Genomic DNA, 7,529 nt, shown 5'->3' on the forward strand with positions numbered 1-7,529 from the left:
AAAGTCTGAGTATAACCCTGATAATGTTGTAATGGTGTTATCAAGGTTAGCTTGTCTTGGGCTTGAGATTTACCTGAAATGCTGCATTACAAACTGGAGGTGTGGAGTTTGAAAAAAAAGCAGACATTTAGCAAGCAGAGGGGTAAAGTGAACAGTACATCTGGGTTGCACTGTGGGAAACCCAGTGTTTTTGTGATCTTAGAATTCAATCCATACCAAAGACTGAAAGGAAAAAATGTCAAGGCTTTTGCTGCTGCAATTTTAACTGTTCTGTTTTTTTTTTCATGCGAGTTCCCCACCTTTATTAAAATGCTCTACTTAATCACTAGAATTACCCTTTTATGATCCCAATTGGCAGTTTGTTCTGAAACAGTGCAATACAGTATAGTGCAGTACATTGAATAAGACAGTAAGTAAATGATGCATACATAAGGAATATTAAACATAACCAGCAGAGAAAAAGTTACAGCTTCAATATAAAGAGTAAAAATCATTTGAAACATTGGAAAGTATGAAAATACAACAGGAATGGCTACGTTGCATAACATGCAATGTAGAAAATAAGATGAAGAAGAAAGCGGCTGAAAATACTGCAATCAAAAAATGTAAATAACAAAAAAAAATAAACAATTTAACTGCATGAGAGGAAAATGACTTTGGCGACAGCAGACTGTTTACCCACAGGTTTGAGTCAAAATAGACAGTAGATTAGGAGCAATGTGAACGAATCAAAGCCTCTCTTAGTAATAAGATTAGTTTGTCAGTAACTTGACCCACTGATCTAGATGGTTAAGCCCTCTTCACACATGCTGTACACATCCAGAACAATTTACTGGTGCCAAACATAGCCCTGCATATGTGTGTACCTTGCTGTTGTTTGTACACATACAGTAATTGCACAGAAATTAAATTATGTTTAGGACACAGCACACAAGGTACATTATATTGGAGAGCTCAGTGCACTGTAAAGGGCTTTGTATTAAATCCAAGCAAGTAGATATTTAAACAGAACAGTGCTGCTCAGTAACAGGCTCCCTCCTTTCACCTGTGTGCTCTCCCTCTCAGGTTACAGCTACAGGTTTTGCCGAGACAATGAAGCCTCTCAAAAAAAAACAAGTGAAGCCTGTGGATAGAAACATGTCAAAGTACAAAAAAGCCCAGAGAAAGACTAAATTAGCTGCCTCCTAACTTCATTATGCCTTAGAATCTCCTTCCTGTCTCTGTGTGCTATGAAGTAAACATAGGACATCGGGTGTCCTGATCTATTTAATCCCTACAAAACACAAACATCCTACCGTAGTGAGATCACGGCTCTGCATGCAGCAGACAACTGTTGTCAACCACACCCAGTGTGAGAAGCCATGTCTAAAACTATTAGAGAGGGATGTTGTTTGCTTTGTCTCTTGCCAACTCACTGACAGCTACAGAGAGGCCTTAACATATCGGAGATGAACAGAGGGGCTGACTTCATCCTCTCGCTTTGAAGAGTCATCCGCTGCCCCTGCCCCTGCACCCACCCTCCCGCCTCCCTTCTGCTTCACCAGCAGTGACTGGATGATCCCAGGTGAGTTTTCAGTCAGGTTTTGACAAGCTGGAAAGTCCTCAGATGGATTTGCTGTGTTGACATGAGATCACTGTTGTTAATATGAATGTTTTTGATGGCGGTGAAATAAACCACAAGAAAGACAAAAGAAGATGATTTGCAATATTTCTTTCTACATCTAAATGTATTTCTTTTCAGAGATGCTGCAGAAATTACTGCCAAAGCAGGCAGAGCTATGTGAGCATACCACAATATGCGCCGCTGTCTCAAATTTTCACCGATGTCTGAGGGAATATGATTGTCATCCAGAGCTAATCTTTGGAAAGGTCACTGAGTTCCCTCCCACCAGACAACAAAAACACACAGTGAACACACACATGCGTTCACACTGAGGTAGAAGGCGAGGTCTCCCCCTATCAGTCATGGTGGTTCAAAGGACAGAATGTCAAACCCTGTTGGAACGTCTATCCCCTGAAGTTATCTAAAAGTCACACACATGTGCGTGTGTAGATTGAATGACTACATGTATCTGCTCCTCTCATACCCAGAAGGGTTTTTCACACGCTCAATAAATCGCCGTATGAAACAGGAGACGACGCTCCGTGTCCCACCTAGCTGTCACTGCGGAAGCCAGACATGTCGGAGAATGACAGGCGTTTTGAAAGTCGAGACAGGGTAAGTAAACACACTCAGGAAAAGCACGCACACATATATATACACACAGGCCTGCAGAGGCACACAAATAACATTGACACAAGCCATCTTAGCTTTTCAATCTTTCCACATCAAGGGAGACCACAGACTTCCTGCCACTGATATACTCTCCATCCATTAGGAGCAGTTGTCAACAGTGACCCAACCCATGGCAATGACTCATGTGCAAGCATGTATAAAGGTCTGTGATCAAACATTTAGCAAAATGAGTAGATTTATGCTCCTATGTTAGAAAAAAGAAAATCTTCTCCCGCTTGGTCTGTCTTGCAATAATAAGGAGAGCGTATCAACTGTCAACCATCCAAAACAACAACTGACAGAAGCAAGGTTTCCACAGAAATGATAAGAAAATAGTTTGATGCTTTTACAGCCTTGAAACCATTAGACAATTACGCTGCCCCCAAACTCCCCCCACACACAAGCAGTCAAGGACAGAGTAAAGTAGGAATGCAATGCAGGATTCCATCAGACCCTCAAGACAGAAGGTGGAAAACTCTCTTCACCAACCACAGATAAACACTGAGGAGTGCACTAAAAAGTTTCTCCGCCACTTTGTAATATCAGGTTAACACACCTTTGATTACAAAAGAAGACAGACATCATTCACATTCTCTTGTGTGCAACAAAAATGGGAACAACTTCCTTCCTTAATGGAAATGGGGTTATGGAATTTAATCTCCCCTCTCTGAGGTAGGTGCAGCCTGCTGTGCATTGTCATCCCAAAGAAGAGAGGAGTTTGTGAATGACAAAACTCCTAATGGCTCTCTGCCAAATCCCTCTTTTGACAAATGCTTCAAAAGTCCCATGCCGACAAGTTGGTGTGAAGAGCAGCTCTTCTTGGCAGAGCACTCCTCCACCCCCACCCCTGGAAGTGATAATATCAATGAAAACCATCTTCCCTCCCCTGAGACAAAGCAAGGACTCCATTCAGCCTCCGGAACAAACACAGACTTGCTAGCCACCTTTTTTTTTGGCTCTGTTGATCACTGTGTCCCAGTTGTGTGTCTGCATAGGTGTATGCTGTTTCCTTTATTTAATCACTGTGTCCATGTTAGTGGACAGTCTGAAGGCAGGCAGCTGCCTTCTAATCTCCAATCTGTGTATCTTTGTGAGAGGTCACTTCAAAGAGCAGACAGTTTGGTTTAAGAGGCTCTAACAGGAATGGGTTCCCCCACGCGGCCGACAAATCCACCACCAACCAAACAAATGCAGAGGCCAGGAAAAGGAGGCGGTCAGTGTGAGGGGAACACTGACAGCTGAGCCCATCTGCACTGTGTTTGGGATGAGGGTCTGCCAGAGGGGAGAGGGCAGAGAATAGTGAACAGAGAACACAGAGGAGGAGGAGGAGGAGTGGTGGGGGTAAATCTCCGTCTGTCGGCTCTGTCTGTCTGTCCATCTCTCCCACTCGCTCCGTTACACACACACACACGCACTGAGAACCAGCTGGAGTCCTTTGTGATAGCGTCGCCATGGCAACACATAGCAACATGAAGCTTGCCAGGAGGCTTGGCGTTTCAACAGCAGCAAACAGAGGGGAGCTTCTGTTGTCCATTTGTTTACCTTGACAGGGTACACTGCAGCTGCACTTCACCTAAACACCAGCCAACAAGAAAACACAGCTGGAATAATAGGTTGCAGCTAGCATAGACAAACACTAGGATAACCGCATAGTGAGTGTCACTGTGTTGCAAATGAATATCCAATAACGTATCTAGCCCCTGAAGCGTCAGCTTTGTGTGGCTTTACTGAACTGTACCAACCAGTTTGTCTTGGCACCTTGTCAAAAGACTTGTGACTGGGTTTCTGGGCAATGTCAAGAGGTGACTACAACCTGAGAGTTTCACACAGTTTGATCTTATACTGCTGCTGTGAACAACATGATACATCCTAAATAACTCCATATGACTCCCAGTAAGCAACTTTAAGTCCCTGCAAAAAAAACAAAAAAAACAACAGAAAACAATTGTAAAAGCCTTGAGTTTCTAAATGGTTTGGTGTGCTGAAATAACTTAAAATAGCAGGTTTGTTCCTCTTGACTTATTACTGTTAATCAGCGACTACTGCAGAGACAAAATTAATGCACACACTACAAACAATAATGCTTTGTAAGGTCTCTGACAGCCCTCGAAGGCACCTGCAAGTCTGACAGAGGCCTTCATGTCAGTCTACAAGTCTCAGCCACCAGAGGTCAGAGGTCATCAGAGGGGGTTTCTGCTCTCCAGATGCCTGAGCTCTTTCAGACACAATAGCTCACTGTGTGCGCCTATATGTCTATGTGTGAGCAAAGAGAGGAAGGTGGCACTCTGCGAACGTCTCGGGAAGGACCATGTTTGAGCACTTATTTGGGAGGGGCTTTTCTGTGCATAGTCCAACATCCTGAACTAGATGCTGCATTGATTTGTTTTTTACTCAAGCATGCATATTGCCACAATGCATTTGTCAAATATGCCTCCAGTGTCCTCAAACCAACAGTACAGCCAAAAAAGTTACTTGCTCAGTGAGTCCCTTTTGACAGAACCCCGTGTCAACAGGGGGTAACTGCTCTGGCAGCTCTGCATCTCTGGAATCGCAGTGTGTTTACAATTGTCAGCCACAGCTAAATCTGGCAGGCAGCTGCTCCCTGTTAAACATTCCCTTCACTTAACCCATGTTCCAAGTTCCAATAGACAGCCTGGTTACCTGCATTCCTCTTTCATGGGCTAGACGCCCTTTTCGACTTGTTAGTCAGTGACAGGCAGGGAGAGACGTGTTGAGAGTGCTGAGCAATAGAACTCAAGAATTTGTTTTCAAAACAGTCTCTTAAGAAATCGCATGAAGTTCCTTATTCAGTATCCCTACTGTGTTGGAGTCTAGTGTTTGGAAGTTTATCTATATTTCTTTAAATAAGCAACTGTTTGTTTTGTATCCCTCTAAAATCTTAAAATGACTAACATTATCTCTGTGTAACTTTGTAATTGTCACCGTCAACACTATAAATACCAGCTAGATGACATTTGCGGCACTGTCAGGTATAATCATCCAGGATATGGCATAAATATGTAATCCTAAAGTTCCTCCCTGTGCAGTGCTGAAGCATGTGAACTAATCACATAAAGGGGTTTTCTCACTAGACCTGCCCTATGAAAGCCCCAGGCCTTTTCCATTGTTCTCCTCCTTTGCAAGAGCTTTACCCTGTCAAGTCCACAACCAGATAACAGATATACCGGTCTTTTGTTTTTGGCCAAAAGCCCTGCCTGCAGGGAATTGAAAAAGAGAGCACAGTCACTCAACATAAGGGAAAAAGAAGAAGAGAGAGAAAAAGAAAGAAATAGAAGTGAGAAAAAGGAGGAATGAGAGGACAGAGGAAACACTGACCATGCTGTTTCCTTCAGTTCCTGTACATTCCAGCCGCTTTGTGGGGCATAAACCTGAGTATTAGCTGTAATGCTAAAGCTAACACGCCCACACATCTCACGCATGCTTTCACTGCACTCATTTCCCACAGCGCTGCTCACTCACTAACTGTCTGAGGCTATAAAAGCAGACTAACTCACTGTGTCGAGTGACACACCACATGTGCCGGCAGTGACAGCAGAAGCAACTGTAACAAAACGTGAAATACCTAAAAACAGAATCATGTCGCTGGGGGAGGTTAGTTAGTCATTAGCAGTGACTACATAAATCTCAATATGTAACTTGTTAAAGTCAACACACGGAGACAGTGTGAAAGGAAAGGGCAGAGTCTTGATGGTGGCATTTTGTGTTACTAAGTAGATAATACAGGACAGAGAATGGTAAAATAAAAACACCCACAACAACACAGCTATGTTGCCACCATACTGTCTCCAAGTGCTAAACAAAGCTCCTAAGATAAGATATGACATGACTATGTATAAGAACCAAATGTCTGTGGAGTTACAGCGGAGCACATAATCGCATGCCTGAGGAGTAATGGACACTGGGAGAAAATAACAAACACACCAGACAGACAAAAAGACAAGACACTGACACGCACACAGGAATCAGCCTTACCGGGGAGGGCTGAAACACAATGCCGATGTCATGTCATTACATGAAGGATCACTGCTTGCTGCAGCTGCTATTTACATATAAATGCAGCAGAATGTGGTCAAAAGTTCACTTCTTCTTTTCATGGTTTGCATGTAACAAGCACTCTGGGGATTAACTCCAAAAGGCAAAAAAACTCATAGCTTGATTTATAAAATCACAGTTTCTAATAAGTGTTTGAGTTTAATCATCGGGGAAAGCAGTGAAACATCAGCATCGGGTGTTGTTTCACAGTGGTGGGTTTTCTTCCGTGCATACCTTCCCCTTTCCCCCTCTCCCTGTTTGACATTCTTTTGTTCTGACCACTTGCACATGGAGGGTAAAGGAGACACTGGTGGCTTAATCCACCGCCAGAGGCATGCTAAAACCATCTGGGCCCAAAACCAAACATTAGGACTTCTGCGTCTCCTATATGAGAGGAGGCAGGTGGGGGAGGATGAAGAGAGAAGGAGACACGGAAAGTTTAGAAAGTGAAAAAGGACAGTGGGAGAAAAACAGTGGAGACAGAAAGGTAGGAAGTACAGGAGCAAACTGAAGGGGAATTTGAAACAAGTATTTTGTGGTTTCCATTCCTGGCCCTCTGACCCTAAGCATCCTGTTGAAGGGGTGGAGGGATTAAGGGAAAGACGATATGGCGACTATAGGCACTGGCTGTGTGTATGTGCATCTGTGTGTCGCAAGTAGAATGCAATGCAGACAGTATTTATCAGGATAAATATAAATATCTGAGGAGATGCTATAGAGTTCTTTCTGTCCCTCAGGTGTGATTTTTCACACCCCTCTTCCGTCTCTTCCTGCGTGTTTACATCCACTCCCTGCAGAATCTTGTGGGGGAGGAACAATGGGCTCTCCACATTCCCACTCTCCTGCCGAGAACGCTCATTTGTCTCTTGCATTCCTTTCCCCATTCATCTCTTTTTCTCTCTCCCCTCCTGGACAGAAAAAAGCCTCTTGTTACATGGGGGAGGGGTCTGATTGTGAGTCCTAAAAACCCCTGAGTAGAATCAGTCTCCTTTAACGCACCCACCCCCTCTCTTCCCCTTTCCTCCCCGTTTTACTTGGTTAGTGAAGCAGCAAAGCTTCACTAACTAAAGAAAAGGAGGAGAAATAGACACATTCTTTCTCTCCCTCTCACTGTCTCTCAGTGTGAACTGGGGGTGAGCTGTGGCTTATTTTTAATCACTGATATAAAAAATGGAGGGGGGGGGGGGGGGTTTGGGTCTCT

At 43.8% G+C, this 7,529-nt stretch overlaps 1 protein-coding gene across 5 annotated transcripts in view; it reads right to left on the reverse strand.

Moving 5' to 3' along the window:
• dlgap1b (discs, large (Drosophila) homolog-associated protein 1b) overlaps nucleotides 1-7,529 on the reverse strand; it is an 81,800-nt gene that overhangs the window by 10,277 nt on the left and 63,994 nt on the right. The gene's annotated exons all lie outside the window — the stretch shown is intronic.

Source organism: Monopterus albus, unplaced genomic scaffold (genome assembly GCF_001952655.1).
Source record: "Monopterus albus unplaced genomic scaffold, M_albus_1.0 scaffold55.1, whole genome shotgun sequence".
NCBI classification, from domain to species: Eukaryota; Metazoa; Chordata; class Actinopteri; order Synbranchiformes; family Synbranchidae; genus Monopterus; species Monopterus albus.